The sequence below is a fragment of the Lynx canadensis genome, chromosome A3 (assembly GCF_007474595.2).
Source record: "Lynx canadensis isolate LIC74 chromosome A3, mLynCan4.pri.v2, whole genome shotgun sequence".
In the NCBI taxonomy this organism is placed as follows: Eukaryota; Metazoa; Chordata; class Mammalia; order Carnivora; family Felidae; genus Lynx; species Lynx canadensis.
Genome location: NC_044305.1, coordinates 89,833,751 through 89,850,055, shown reverse-complemented (window position 1 = coordinate 89,850,055; position 16,305 = coordinate 89,833,751). Strand labels below are relative to the sequence as shown.

General features: G+C 47.4%; 1 protein-coding gene across 2 annotated transcripts in view; it reads right to left on the bottom strand.

The window, feature by feature from the left end:
- Nucleotides 1–16,305, bottom strand: part of TET3 (tet methylcytosine dioxygenase 3) — a 100,500-nt gene that overhangs the window by 66,540 nt on the left and 17,655 nt on the right. The gene's annotated exons all lie outside the window — the stretch shown is intronic.

Sequence of the window (16,305 nt, the reverse complement as noted above, 5' to 3'; positions counted from 1 at the left end):
CTCTGTGCTGACATCTCAGAGCCTGAAGCCTGCTTGGGATTCTGTGCGTGTGTGTGTGTGTGTGTGTGTGTGTGTGTGTGTGTGTGTCTCTCTCTCTCTGACCCTCTGCTGCTTGTGCTCTCTTTCTCTCTCAAAAATAAATAACATCAAAAAAAATTTTTTTAAATATCTATAGGGGTGCCTGGTTGACTCAGTCGGTTAAGCGTTGGACTTTGGCTCAGGTTATCATCTCACAAGCCCCACGTCGGGCTCCATGCTGACAGCTCAAAGCCTGGAGCCTGCTTCAGATTCTGTGCCTCCTTCTCTCTCTGCCCCTCCCCTAGCTCATGCGCGCGCGCGCGCTCTCTCTCTCTCTCTCTCTCTCTCTCTCTCTCCAAAATAAACAAACATTAAAAAACATTTTTTAAAATATATATATAAACAATGTTGGAAATGTGAAAAGGAATATAACTATTATCAGTAAATAAGACATGAAATGCATTACTAAAAGCTTTGAAAATATTAATGAAAGGACAATTTTCAAAGAAGAGGTAGAAATATTGAAAGTATCAATCACCAGACAAGTAGAAATGTATCAGAGAACTACCTCCCCCCAAAAGGGCACCACGCCCAGTAGTTATTACATTATTTTTCTAGCTCATAAAAATGGTGATCTCTTTTATTCTTTCATTTAATTCTCCCAGATCCCTATGAGGTAAGCACTATCTCTCTGTTTCACAGAAAAGGAATCCAAGGGCTCAGAGAGGCTAAAGCATGGTCTCTAAGTCACTGAGCCACACGTGGCTAACCTGGGACTCAGTCCCACAGCCTGACATTTCTGGGGTAAAGCCCAGAAAATTCTGTGTTCCAAAATGCTCAAGCACCTCTGTGATCAGCCAGGGTTAGAAACTTCTGGGCCCTTGCTACTTCGAGTGTGGGCCAACAAATAGCAGCATCAACCCCACCTGAAAGCTTGTTAGAAATGCAGAATCTCCTCTCTCTCTGGCCCCTCCCTCCCCCACTCAGAAAGAAAGAGAAAGAAGGAAGGAAGGAAGGAAGGAAGGAAGGAAGGAAGGAAGGAAGGGGGAAGGGGGAAGGGAAGGAAAAAGAAAGAAATGCAGAATCTCAGGCCCCACCCCAGACCTGCTGCATTGGAAAATGCATTGTAAAGAGATTCCCAGGTGATCTGGATGAACATTAAAATGTGAGAAGCACTGGTCTGTCCTATATCCACCTGCCCAATCTCCTTCAATTCCTTTTAAAATCTGCAAAAACAGTGCCTGTTCTGTGTAGCACAACCAAAAATATCAGTCAATAAGTCAACTGACAAACAACCGGAACTAGATTTGGTCGTATAACCATGTACAAAAAAAGTGTGACAAAATAAAACATTAAAAAATTAAAAGAAATGTCTAACATTTATCAAGGTCTGATAAAGACTTAATGCCACTAATATATGAAACTCTTACTAACCCATAACAACACACCAAAAAATGGGCAAAAGAAATAAAAATATATTCACATAGAAGTGCCAATCCAACTAAACACAGCAATAAGAGATTTCAAATGTTATGCCAATTTTTATACCAATTAAAAAATAAAGGGTTTAAAACAAACATGTATTATTTTGTTGATAATCAGGGGGAAGATCAATTAAAATTAAAAAAAAAACATATATATGATTGTTCTAGAAACACCAAAATATTAATAGGAATTCTAAGTGGTAAAATTATAGATGTTTCATTTTCTCCATTTGTTTATCTGAACTTCCTAGTTTTTCTGCAATGAATCTGTATTCTTTGTAACAGACAACAACAAAAACGTTTTACCTATTTCCTAGAGCCTGACCTTATTCTGAAATTTAACAGCTTTTACACTTAGTCTCTTGGCTTTTCACGAGCCTTTGAACAATATTTGGCCTTTTCACAAATCAGTCTTACAGGCATGTCCTCTCAATCATCAAGTGCTGGAACCCCAAATAAACAGAGCCTTTTTACATTACTCTGCACCCTGGCAATACTCCAACCCCAGTGGGCACGGGAATCGCCTGTAGGAAGCCGGCTACAGATGCAGACCCCCAGGTCCTACCCTTAGAGATCAACCCTGTGTGTCCACAGAGGGGATATGGACACAGGTGGTACCCCAACTACCTTTTGAGAAGCCCCTCCGCCTGCCAACAACCCTATGGGAGGGTAAGTGCAAAAAAGGGGAAAGTCTCAACTGGTTTAGAAATTGGGTGAACCGAGGGTCTTACAGGTTGTCAGGCAACAGGGTTCTCTTTCCACCCCTCCCCCTGCCGTGTGCGCACACAGGCTTGACCAGTCAACGGTCAGTGCTTCTGCTCTTTAAAGAGGGCAACAAGTGGGCAGGGGTAGGAAAAGGCTTCTCCAACAGGTGAGCTGAAGCCCTGAGGAGCCCTGAGGAGCCCTGCGTCGCAGCCTCCCTGCCAGAATGCGCTCTGCTCCGGGAGAAGGCATTTGGAACGGCTCCACGGGTTCACGGAGGTCCATCTGTCAGAGTTTCTGCTCGGCACCCTGAGAAGGCGGCTCCTCCAGAGCTGGCAAAGATGCAACCTGGCTGCCACGAGGGACCCTGGGACCTGGCATGGCACTGGCGGGGCCCGTGATGACCTCCTGCAGCCCTGGGGCTGCTCCCCTGCCCTAGGTAGGCAGTAGGAGAGGGAGTAAGGCACGGGTGGGGTGGGGGCCCACGGAAGTACATCCCCTCCCTCCTGGACCTCTTGGGCATCCCTTGGTTCCACTGTTTTCCAGGGGACTCTGGCAGAAGAGCCAGAGAAAGCGCTGCTCTCAGCTATGCCGCATGAACATGAGAGAGGAGAATGAGCACAGACCACTGGCTAAATGCGAACCGTTCACCGCTGCTGCAAACACAACCTGGTGACACACTGAACCAGATGCACCACGGCTGTTACTGAGATTGGGAAGCTCCCAGCCCACCTCTAACTGGCGTTTCTTTTACATACACAAGCCGAGTTGAGCCCTCCCCCACCTTCTTTTTAGGCAGGGCCAGAGGCAGGAATCTGACAGCAGCAGGGATTCCCACGCCTCCCAGTCTGTAGCCTGATGCCCCGGGGAAGGAGGTTCGCAGGTCCCGGTGGACACAGCCCTTCCTAGGCAGGCAGGCAGCTCCAACTCCATCCTCGTTCTTGGGGCAGCAGAGACCAGGGACCAGCTCCTATGGCACAAGTGCCATGGGGTCAGGACAGAGGGGCTTGCGCTGGCCAGCTCCATCAAGAGCTAGTGCCTCTCTAGGGGCACCTGAGTGGCTCAGTCAGCTAAGTGTCCGAGTCTTGATTTTGGCTCAGGTCATGATCTCACACTTTGTGCGATCGAGCCCCACAGGGGATCTGCACTGACAGCGCAGAGCCTGCTTGAGATTCTGTCGCTCCCTCTCTCTCTGCACCTCCTCCACTCGAGTGTACTCGCATGCACACGTGTGTGCTCTCTCTCAAAAATAAATAAACATTAAAAAAAACCTAGCGCCACTCATTCCCCAGTTACAAGTAGAAGCTTAAAATGCAAATGTGATGGGAAGGGTTAGCACATTGATAGGCTTTACCTAGAAGATATGTGATGGAGGTCTTAGACTCTGGAGAACAGTAGGGCAAAGAAGAAAGATGCCAGCTTCCTCAAGAAAGGAGACCAGGCACACAGAAGTGGAGCCAATTTCACAAGTGGTCTTTATAAGCTCCACTTTCAGCCTCCATGAATCTCCATCCCCAAAGAGCAGCCGCAGGTAAGTCTGTGTTTTATGCTACCTTCAGGTGTCTGGGAACCGAGGAGGCAAGTCTCCCTACTAGTTAGTACTAATGAGAGTTAATGACAAGTGGGCTGTTGGTCTCAGGGTAATTATAAGGTGTGGGTTCACAGGACTCCTCCCTAATGTCTGCCTGTGGGAAAACAGCCCAGGACCTTCTTTTTGCCGTGGGGATCAGGCAGGTGCCCCATCTCTGTTATCCAGCTCACAGCCTCCAGGCTTGCAGCCAGGGCTGCTTTAGATTCTGCTCCTCAGACTGGCCCAGGTTGTCACACTTTGAGGAGGTGAAGCTCATTGCCTCTCTCATCAATTTGGTTCTACAGCCTTCATTAAAAGGATTTACTGCATGCTAGGCTTTGTGCCAGGTACTGGGAAACGAAATCGAGTAAGAAGAGCACCTCACCACAGAAACTCATACGAGGCCCTAAAGTACTGTTGCAGAGGTACCAACTTCGTGCATGGGGAATGGGGTAATGAGGGAATGAGGGGCTGCTGGCGCCCAGGGAGTGGGAGTGTTAGGGACCGTATCACAGAGCAGGGGACAAAAACCAGAACATTTCCACTGTGTAATGTGTAACACAGGGGCACCTGGCTGGCTCAGTCGGAGGAGCATGCGACTCTTGATCTCAGGAATGTGAGTTCAAGCCCCATGCTGGGAGTAGAGATTACTTAACTAAATAAAAAAATTTTTAAGAGTGTAATAGAAAAAGTCTCATTCAGTACAGCAATAACAAGACCTACAACATCCTAGAAATGAACCTAATGAGAAGTGTGTAAGAGCCAAAACTTTAAAACTCGGGTTGACACACAAAAAAGACTAGAATAGATGGAAAGATATACTTCCCATTTCCTGGATACAAAGACTCGTTGTAAAGCTCTCCACTCTCCCCCAAATAACCTATAAATTCCATGTAATTCCAACAGAAAAATCACATTTTTCACAGAACTTGACAAGTTGTTTATAAACTTACTTGGAAAAGGAAATACAAAAGAAAAGCCAAAAAAAAGTGGAAAAAATGAGTTTTGGTTTTTTTTAACCCAACTGTTATATAAAAACTGCAGTAATTAAGACAATAAAATACTGACATAGAATCAGCCAAATACTTCAATGGAACTGAAGAGAGGCCCATGAGAGTGTAAGGTAGAATTATAAACCATTTGGGAAACTGTAAATATTCAATGAATAAACTAGAGATAATAGGCTTTCTGAGAAAAATTCAATCCCTATCTTAAATCATATACAAAAATTAATCTTGAACAAGTGACCAAAAAAACATATGTACAAATAGGTAAATTACCACATCATTTATAATTGCAAAAAAATGGAACTGTACATGTCCATCAATAGGAGTCAATTTAATTACAACAAACCTGTAAAATGAAAGATTCCACAGCCTCTTAAAAGGCTAAAAGAGACATACTGCCATGGAAGGACATCCTTCCATGGTAAAGTAGTAAGCTCAGATACTCATTCTAAAGTCTAGAAAGATATGTATGAATTATTAATAGAGATTACAATAGGATGGAGGAGAAATAGCAATCTTCAGTTTCTAATTTATATACTTTTATATTATTTGAGTTCATTAAATGGGCATATATTACTTTTACCTAAAGTCCAAAAGTTTATTTTCCATTTGGGAAAAAAAAGAAGGAGTAATATTACTACTGGTTTCTAGGTCGAACTCCATTCCTTCTCTATTCCCAGGCCTTTACTGTTCTCCATGGAGTCAAGATAAAGGGTAAGAAAATCTATCCCCCAAGGTGTTGCACAGTCTCCCTTGAGTGTAACCCCTGGGCCAAATCATTTCTCTGCTGGCTTCAACAAGTTCAGGCTGAGGTACAGAGGGCTCCCCACCACACCAGACCCCGCTGGACGTGGAGAGGGGAGGTATGCCTTCCCAGTTGGGATCACTGTTGCCCTACACCCTGAGCTCTTGGGGGGAATACAGAAATGGAGTTTCAGTGGAGCACTGGAGGAGTGTCCTCAAGAAATGCCCACGCTGTTTTTCCTAGCACTATGAATCCCTCTTTTACCCTACTGTCCTCTCCATCCTAGTGCAGTTTTCACAGCCTCAGGACATCAACTGGGCCATATCTTCCAGAAGTGCATGAAAGAGGGACAGAGCAAGACTTGAACCTACAGCCTAGGCCAGCTCAGCTAGGCCAGGAGTTTGGGTCAAAGTTCTATCTTCCTCCCCGAACACTTCACTGTCCTTAGCTTCTAGCTTCATCTTCTCTGATGCTAATGCAAGAGGCTTTTCTAAATACTACTAAAACTTCTATACGGGCCCAGGATATGCTCTGATCCCAGGCAGTAAGTTCAAATTGGCTTTGCTTAGGTTAAAAAAAATTTTTTTTTCCTACAGGTCTGGCTGCTAAGCTGGTAAACTATTATTACTAGGTGCCCAGTAATGGAGACAAAGCCCCTGAAAGTAATCAAGTGCATTGTCTGGCCCTGCCATTGTTCCATGTACAGTGATGCTCCCTTGTTGGAAGGAAAGGGAGCCAGGCTGCATCAGGACTTGGTCTTCTCACACTGGGTGTGCCATCAGCATCTCCCCAAGAGCACTAGCACACATGAAATATAAAAACCTGCAGAAAAGGCCAGTAGAACTTAGAGGGAAAAGTCATATTTTTAAATGTGTCTGTGATTTAAAAAAAAAAAAAGTAGAAAAAATAGAGCGTCTTACAGATCCAGTGGAGAGCCTAAAAAAGCACATACCAAATAAACCTAAGGAAAAGAAGACAACAAAGACCAAAGCAGAAAGTCATCCTTTAGAAAACCAGAAAGCATAAGTGACAGATCTATGTGCTTTTAAATTACATACAACACTTACAAAGCTAAGAAAGAAAAGAGAAAATATACAATGTTAGAAATTAAGAAAGCAAAAAAAAAAAAATCACACTGAGGGAACTGAAAAGCAACAATTGCATACACATTACGCTATTAAATTTGAAAATATTTCACTTTCATGGAAAACACAAAGTGAACGTTTTATACCAACAGCCATGGCAAGGGGTGGGGGTCACAAAGATGCAAAGACCCACCCTTCAAAAAAGGTACCAGGCTCAGATGGTTTCATCATATCCTTAAGGAATGAAATTACTATTTAAACTGTATTATTTAAATGGTTCTAGAGCACAAAGAGAAAGTTTCACAATCCATTATATGAAGTTGCTATTACTCTAATACCACCATCTGACAATGAAAACACAAAAGGTAAATTATAGGTCAATCTCATTCACAAAAACAAATGCAAAACTCCCACACTGATAAATCAAATCAAACAGCATGCTAAAATAAATACCCCATTACCAAGTATGGATTATTCAAGGAATGTAAAAATTGTGTAATATTAAGAAACGCGTTAACACAATTCATCCTATTAACAGGCAAAGGAGAAATATTTCACCTTCAAACCATGTTCAATATATTTGACGAAATGAAACATCCACTACTAATAGGGGAAAACTTCTTAAAATGGAATGAGAGAGGAGTTGACACAAAGACCTCAAACAATCAGCAATACCACGCTTTATGGGTAACACACTACAGACATTCACATTAGAGTGAAAAGGGAAAAAAAAATCACTAAGGATCACAATGGCCTCTGCTCACTAAATATTTGCCAAATGAATTTAACATGGAAGGACAGTCTTAGGAAAGAGGCAGTAGTCTACTGACAATGGGATCAGCTCTGAAGTCAGACATCTCTGGCCTCAATTTCAGCTCTACCCCCTCGGGAAACCTCAGTCCTCGGTCACACTACTGGCCTGAATCTCAGTTTTCTTATCTGAAAGTTGGAGCTACTACCACCTGCCTCGGAGTTGTCCACAAAACCGAAAACTTTGCCCCATGCACCACACACATGATAAGCACTCAACAGACAGCATTACAGCTAGTTATTAACATAAAGTGGGCAATAATGCAGTAGGACTCCATTTTCATAAACAACACAAAACAAGTAGTTCACTCTTGAACAACTTGAGGTTAGGGGCACTGACCCCCATGCAGCTGAAAATCTGCATATGGCTTCTGACTCCCCAAAAAGTGAACTACTAATAGCCTACTGTGGACAGGAAGCCTTACTGATAACATAAAACACTGATTACCACGTAGTTTATATGTTATATATATGACATACCATGCACTTATAATAAAGCTGAAGAAAACATTATTACGAAAATCATAAGGAGGGGCCCCGGGTGGCTCAGTCGGTTAAGCATCCGAATTCAGCTCAGGTCATGATCTCATGGTTCATGAGTCTGAGCCTCACATTGGGCTCTGTGCTGACAGCACAGAGGATCCTCTGTCCCCCTCTCGCTGCCCCTCCCCCGCTCATGTGCTCCCTCTCAAAAATAAACATTAAAAAAAAAGAAAATCAGGGGCGCCTGGGTGGCTCAGTCGGTTAAGCGTCCGACTTCAGCTCAGGTCACGATCTCACGGTCCGTGAGTTCGAGCCCCGCGTCGGGCTCTGAGCTGATGGCTCAGGGCCTGGAGCATGCTTCCGATTCTGTGTCTCCCTCTCTCTCTGCCTCTCCCCCGTTCATGCTCTGTCTCTCTCTGTCTCAAAAATAAATAAACGTTAAAAAAAAAATTAAAAAAAAAAAAAAGAAAAAGAAAATCATAAGGAAAACACATTTACAGCACCATGCTGTATTTACTGGGGAAAAAAACAAAGAAGTCCACATATAAGTGGACCCACACAGTTCAAACCCATCTTGTTCAAGGGTCAAGTATGTGCACAAAGTCTGGAGGAACACTAGTTAACAGTGGTTAACTGGGTTGTGAAATTATGGGCAAATTCCCCTCCTGTCTATTTTCTTTCTTTTTTTTTTTTAATTTTTGATGTTTACTTATTTATTTTGAAAGAGAGCACACATGCGCACACATGCCCATGAGTTGGGGAGAAGCAGAGAAAGAGAGGGAGAGAATTCCAAGCAGGCTCCACGTTCAGTGCAGAGCCTGAGGCAGGGCTTGATCCCATGTCCCATGAGATTATGACCTGGGCCAAAATCAAGGATCGCTTAGCCAATTGAACCACCCAGGTGCCCCATGCCTATTTCTATTTTCTAATTTCTCCAAAGAACATGTATTATCTGTAAAACAAAAAAGAGAGAACAAAAAGCCAAACAACGATAACAGATTTTTGGATTTAGCCAAGATTAAGGACTGGCAAGCCTAAAGGCTAAGGTGGAAAAGGAACTAAAGGTGATAGGGGAGTAACACAGGGGAGGGGCTGGCAGGCTTCCTCTGCCCTGGGTCCTATCATCAGGAAACCCACTCGGTTTCAGGAGCACCCACACAGGCATGGAACGATGCTCCTGGCAGAGGACGAGCTGAAGCCCTCCAGGCCCAAGGCCAGCACACCGTGCTGTACCATGCATATCCTGACCTGACTTTGCGCAATGACACAGAAATTCTGGGTGGTGGGAATGGAGTGAAAGTACTCATTTCTTAAGCCAGATGCTGGTTTTACAGGTGTGTTTACCTTGTGAAAATTCACCAAACTGCATACAGCGTGTACCCTTTCATGTGTATGCTATACTTCAATAAATTTTTTTTTTCATTAAAAACTGAGAGGAGAATACTCTGTTTCTATCATCTGCCACAGAGTCTCCCTCTTAAATTCTGGTTTTAATAAATATGAACTCATGGATCAGTTTCATGGAACAGAACATTTAATCCAGTATTTTGTCTGACATGTCTCGTCTTAATCTTTCCAGACTCTATTGATTACTACTAAAATTAGCAATGAACAAGAAAAAAATTCTGGGGCAGTATGGGAGGCACAAGAAAAGCCAAACAGGATGAGGGCAGTGGCTTGCACCCCTGGACACACATTTGAATCACCTGAGGAGTCCTGAAAGATGCTGGTGCCTGGGCTCTACTCCACACTAATCACATCAGACTCTCAGGGGCTGGGGTCCAGGCATTGATACTTCCTTTTTTTTTTAAAGTTCCCCTGATGATTCTAATACTCAGTAGTGCTGAGAAACACTAAACTAGCTGAAGCAGAGGGACTGGACACTCTCTCAGCAAGTTTAAGCGTGGTCCCTGTTTGTCCTGGTGGAGGCTATGAGGGGAGTGGGAGCAAGTGTTTAGGGGCTGAAGTGCCCTGGCACCCTCCCAGGTCCTCCTCCACATCCCAGTTCCCCCAGACGTCAGACAGAGACCAGTGGGGAACAATGCCCCCATGTGAAGGAGGCAGCCGCTGAAGAGTGGGGGAGGAGCTTCCCAAGGGTTGGACGGTTGGACACAGAACCCTGGGTTCTGGCCCCCAGCCAAGTGTTCAGAGGGCCCTGGACCACTTGCCAGTACAGCCCCAAGACATGTACCACTGCAACCACACAACCCCAGAGCTAAGCCCTAACTACTACCCAGGGTCCAAATGACACCACTGGGAACCCACAGCTGGAAAACAGGAAACCGAGGAAAAATAACAATTAGAAGAAAGGCCACAGGGCAGAGGTCAGCATATAGCTCAACCATCACATAGGACCTGGCTCTGGGACAAGTGGCAGGGCCAATGAGGAGGGGATGCCCCAGGGCCAACCTGCCCAGAGTTTCTAACACTAACCTCTGGGGCCCCCATATCACCCTCATGTTGCAAGCACCCTACCTAAATGTGTGAGAGGAACACACATGTCTGACCCTAGCAGACAGCTATCTTGGCCCAGCAGACCCACAGCATTTTATAAGTTCCTAGATAAAACCAGGATGTAAGGAGTCCCTGGCCCATACCACACTAAGCAGCCCCCTCAAAGGACCTCTCTTCTCAGTCTAGAACTTAGGGATGAGCTCAAACCACAAAGAGCGAGACTGGAGGTGGGCTGAAGCCATGAACAGTGTTCTAGGATGGAGAACACAGCAGGGGAAGAGAAAGGGATGTGTTGCACCAAGAAGAACAGAATGGGCATCTCTAGGGCACAGCCTCCCCCACTCCACTGAAAATCCATCTCTGTGTGCCCACGAGACCTCAGGGTATAGGGCGACAAAGATTCCACTTGGGAAGGGAGTCTCTCCTCTCTGGATCCAGCAGAGCCTGGTGGTCAGAGGGAGCTCCCTGTACCCAGCCTGAACTTGTTCAAGTCAGCAGAGAAATGATTTGGCCCAGGAAACCTGGGCCTTGTCCCACATTCAAGGACGAAGGTAGAGCAGAGAGTCTGTCTGGGGATGCAGAGAAGACTCTCAGCCCAGCACCATTCCAGGGTCTCTGCCTCTGGCAGAGTTACTAACCTCCCCCCCCGCCCCCGCCCTAGTTCTTCCACCTTATGCAGAGAAGCCAGCAGGAATCAGGGATGGAAACTTCCTAAGGTATAGGACAGTGGATGGGCAGAAACAGTTCCTTCTGTCTAGCAGGGCTGGGAACCAAGGCCCACAGGCTAAAAGAGCAGAGAAGAACGTTGGGAAGGAGACATGGGTGCATGCTGAAGAAGATGCAAAGCAGGAAAACTCAGTCAACATGGCAGAGAGTTTAGGAGCTCACTGTCAGGGACAAGTTGCAAACCCTTTCAATGTCTTTGTTCCCCTGGCAAAGCCCATGAGGTTAGGATTACATGTGAAAAATGCTTGGAGGCGGGGTTGAGAAATCCAATTACTTAAGCACCAAGGGCATAAGAGTTCCAGGCCACAGAGGTAACCAGGATTTGCTCAGACCCTAATCTTACTGTCCTTAGGATGTTTGCCTCTTAAGGAATATTTCTGTGGCAAGACAGTGTTCCCTATACCTTAGCCCCTGCCCCCGCTTTCCTCTAGGATGAGGCAGCCAGGGTAGTAGGAAATCAATTAAAAAATTTTTTTTTGTCTAGCCTTCAGCATCCTAAATGGAGAGGCCAAACATCCTCAGCAGAGAAGTAAAACAAACTTTGCAGAGCATGCAGGGGGGAGATGGGATAAACTAGGAGGGAGAGACCCAAACTCATGCAATCAAAAATGCTGGGATGTCTGTCCTTACAGGAAATCAGGGCAGAATTTGTGAAAAGGGCTCCACTTCTGGATGACTGGGAGCCACCACATGGAAAAAGCTCAAAAGGCAAGGTGCCTTGCCTGAAGCGATGGACCTTTAGTGTCTCGCAGGGCACGAGTCAGCTCTGGCATCTACAGGAAACCTGGCCTCCCCTTAACCATTCTCTTCCTTCAAGGCATGGAGTACAGGCACACATGCACGCGCACACTCTTGCCCCTTCAGGGGGCTCCACAGGTTCTGACACTTCTCCATCAGAATCTGAGACGTGCAGAGAAGAAAGGGCAAACAGGAAGCATCCTTATCTACAGAAGCTGGAGAGGCAAGTAAATCTTTCGAGGTACTCAGGAAGAATCTCTGGGATAGCAAGATCTTTATTCTTCCAAGAATCCTCCAGATGAACAGTACTGAAAAGAGGGGAAGTCATGTCCAGAAAGGAGTGGGGGGAGAGGGTCAAAACAGAGACCCTCTGCTCTCTCAGAAGCAAAGTTGAGAAGTAATGCAGTTCAGGGTATGGCCCATAAACTGTTTATCACTAGTCCACAACTCCTAAAGCCATCATAGCGATATGAACCTGCTGCAACATGCAAGAGCATGTCCACTGGACACACCCCATCCAGTGGCTCACAGACCAATCCGAATGGTGAACTCCCAAGGTGAGCCATGCCTGGCACAAGCTGCAAACTCCTTGTACAAAGTAGGACCATGTTTCCATTTGCAACATTTTGGGTGTTAAGAAAAAAAGAAAACTGGCACTTTGTGCCACACTGAGTTTGAGAAAAACTAACTTTGGGTAACCCCTTCATTTCACAAAGAAAATGGAAGTCCAAGGACACTAAGTACCCCCAAGCTAAATGACAGCACCCAGACACCGGAGCAGCGTTGGGAACAGAGAGGAGAAGAAACCACACAACTGCACTTCTCAGCTTCCTCTTCGCAGCCAGTGGTCTCCATGGGAACCCCAATGCAGGAAGGGCTGCAGGACCCACATACTCCCACTGAGTAGGGGGCAATTCAGGGTTCAAGGCAGAATGTGCAGACACAGTATTTCGATTCTGCTTTACCTGAATCTCAAACCCAACACATCCATACCCAACACTTTCCTTTCAAAACTAAGCTTTCTTCCCAGCTGTTCAATTCCTGACCCCACTACCCTAATAATCTGTAAGCACCAGATCCCGGAAACACTAACTTACTGAAAACAAGGCTGGTGTGTGGATTCTTCCGGCACAGTCCCTTGAGGTCCACCGAACCAGTATGAAAGCAAACATACAGAGCTAGGAGCTAGGCACAGCTCGGGGTGAAGGGGTTGGTCAGCCACGTGCAAGTTCACAGCCCCAAACACAAAGATCAAAAGCCTTTACTACATAAAAAACAAAACTTGCCAATGCTGGTTTTCCCCCTCAGAGTTATGAGTGTTGGTGATTTAGTCAATGTCTCTTGCTTCCAATGATATGGTGAAGATCAAATAATGATTTCTCTTTTTTTTTTTTTTTCAGGATCTAGTATTGCACCTAGAACATGGTAAATGCTCATAAACACTGAAAGACAAAGGGAAGAAAAAAGGGAGATAGAGTGAGTGGGGTCACAGTCCTTCCTGGATAGCATGATAATCAATAGATTCTCACCCTCTGAGCCATTCCTGTCCCCTATTTGCCCAAAGGCTTCTTAAACTAACCCCCAAGGAAGTCACCTCCTTCTCAGAAGCTGCACACATGCTGGGAACAAGGGGGAGTCCTCAGCTGACTGCCAGATGCGAGAGTGTGAGAGGAAATGAGGCCAAAAGCCCAAGAGGTCAGGGTGGGAAAAAGAAAACTGGGAGACCCGGAAGCTCAGCCAAACCAAAGCCCCTCCCCATGCTCCCCGCCCCCCACCTCCAGCCAGCCAAACCCCTTGCTAGGGAGGGGATTGGGAGGGGCGGGAGGGGACTTGGCAGGACCACAAAGACCATTTCTAGCAGCTGGAGGGAACCCAGAGCCCAGGCCCCTCCTCAGCAAGCCTAGCAAGAGGGCCACCAGAGCCCTCACTGTGATCCCTGTGCCCTGGCAGGCAGGAAGGCTCTCCCTCTGGCTCACTCACACATCTATCCTGCAATGCCCTCTCCCTTCCCAGGACATTCAAAAGTGGTTGGGGTCACTAAGGAGGTGGGGCTCTGAGACTCTAACTGCAGTCCTTATCACGTGGGGCGGGGGAAGCCCTCACTCTCTCCATTCTCAAACTCCACTCTGAAGTCCTCTGTGCTCCATTCGCTTCCTGCACTCGCCTACTTCTGTATCTCCCCAAGTTCACTGCTGCTTGTAAACTTACCTGGGCGGGGGGGTGGGGGGAAATTTCCACTAGACGCTCACAAGTGGCTGGAGAATAGGAAGAGCAGGCAAGAAAGATCTAGTATGAATCACCCACGGTGTGTGGATCACAAATCCTCAACAAAGGGGGATTTCTGCAGTGGTCCAAAGGAGAGACAGAAGGCAGAGATCCCGGGCATAGTCCCAAAATAGTTTCCAGACATCCTCAGCCAGTTGAGGATTCCCATGGGGCAGAGCGTGGGAGCAGCGTGGGAGCCCGAAAGCAGGGTGGCCTGGAGCTCTCGGCACTGGGCACTCACTCCTGTCCAGGCTGCCAAGAAAGAGGTGGTGGCAACAGTGTGTGCTGTGGCATGTTCCTCGGGATATCATGGGCACACACATAACACACTAGCCAGTTAAATGACAAACTGCGTTTATCAAGCTCAACTCTATGCCTGTGCGAGGCATCACTTACGCACACCCTACATCATGGATATTCCTGAAACTCTGGCGGGACTGAACACACAGCAGACGAGCACATTTCCACCTCCTGCTGCATACCATTCACCCATGAAGTTTACCTATCTCGCACCCATACTATGGGAGCACAGACTCTGACATGTGACACCCCCTCGTCCCATGTCCCAGAGTCTTGGCCTGAACTCAGAATGAGCTCACACACCAGACACATCTTCCTACACCACGACCTGCTGAGGGAAGAGGATCTGATAAGACTGCCTCATCTGGGTATGTGGGACCTCACCCAACTGGCCACCTAAGAAAACTCCATGTGGGGGAAAGGCAGCACCAGGAAAGGGGCTGGCAGGGGGGTGGTCAGATCTGAGTGCTTTCTGGCAATGCCCAAGCCGAGCCAAGAGGAGGCTAGGATTCTCAGACAGACGACTCAACAATAAAAACAAGCACAGACACAATCTCAGAACTTTAAAAACCAAGCCAGCTCAGGCCCTGCTCTGAGAAGAGGGAAGGAGGAAGACGTGTTTGAAAGGCTTCCTCTACTTTTGCAAGTAGCCTCTGCCGCATGCCCACAACACCAAAGGTTGAGGTATTAGGCTGGGAGCTTCCAGCAGCACTGCAGGGCCAGCAGAATGCAGGCAGGGAGAAACGGAGAACACACTTGGAAAGAGCTGAAGAGAAGCCATCGCTAGGCAGGAGGGGGGTGCTTTGGGGAGTAAACAAACCTGCCAGCAGTCCTTCCTCCCAGCAGAGAGGGAAGCTCTGGCTGACAAGGCCGGAGACACAGAGGAAGGAGGGAGCTGCCCCCTGCCCTGAGCCCATCTGTCCTCATCCCCTTGTCCTGTTTTCCCCAGGGTGGGGGGAAGAACAGGTGCACTCCATGATCTCTGTGCCCACAGCCCTCAATAGGACACACGGTGATTACAGCTCCCCCAGTCAGCAGTGGGAGGCCAGGGAAGGAAGTGGAGGTGGAACCGGGGGTTCTGCTCCGGAGAAGAGAGCGAGTGAGCTCACAGCTCTCTCCTCCCCACCCACAGCACCGCCAGTATCAACCACCCTCTGCTTGCCTCAGGGGCCGCCCACTACTCCCAGCCTCACCAAGACATGCCCAGCTCCCCAGGGGAGCTAATGCCACCTGGCTCTTCTTCTTCCCCCAGAACAGGTTTCAGAAGCAAAATTTATGCCCTCCCCTAAGCACTTCCTTGCCTCAAGTTCCTTGGGAGGAGTCCAGGGAACCACCCCGGCTCCTGATCCACCCGGCAGCCTCACCCAGGAGCCCCCATCCCACGTGGGGAAGCAGAGCCCCTCCCTGCCAGCGTCCCCACCCAGGCAGTGAGGCGGCAGGGTGCCACTTCCAGCACCTCCACAGAGCTTCCCACAGCTTTCCCAGGAAGTGGGAGGAGGATTTCCAGGGACCAAAGTCTAAAAGTGTCCAGGGACTACAGCAGCTCGCCTACCTGCTACCCAAGCAACCTGATTCCCCCAGCTCCCCATAGGCTCCATGGGCCAAAGGGGAAAGAAGGGCTGAGCCAGGGGCAGGGACAGGCTCCCTCCCTCCCAGGAGAAGTCCCCTCTGTACTGCCCCTGCCCAGCACTCCTTCCCCAGCCTCTCTGCTTGGACTTGAGAGGCAGCCACATGAAACTGCCTCCTGCTCAGTTTTCTCCACCCTGGGCCAGCAGAGGATACTGCTGAGTAATCCCAAACACTCAGCGGGTCCCTGGCCCTGAAAAGAGGGGCAAAGCCCAGGGAAACCTACTGATCCTGGTCCTTGCCAATCTGAGAGGAACATCTGTATTCCCTAGTAATGGCTGATACCCCCACC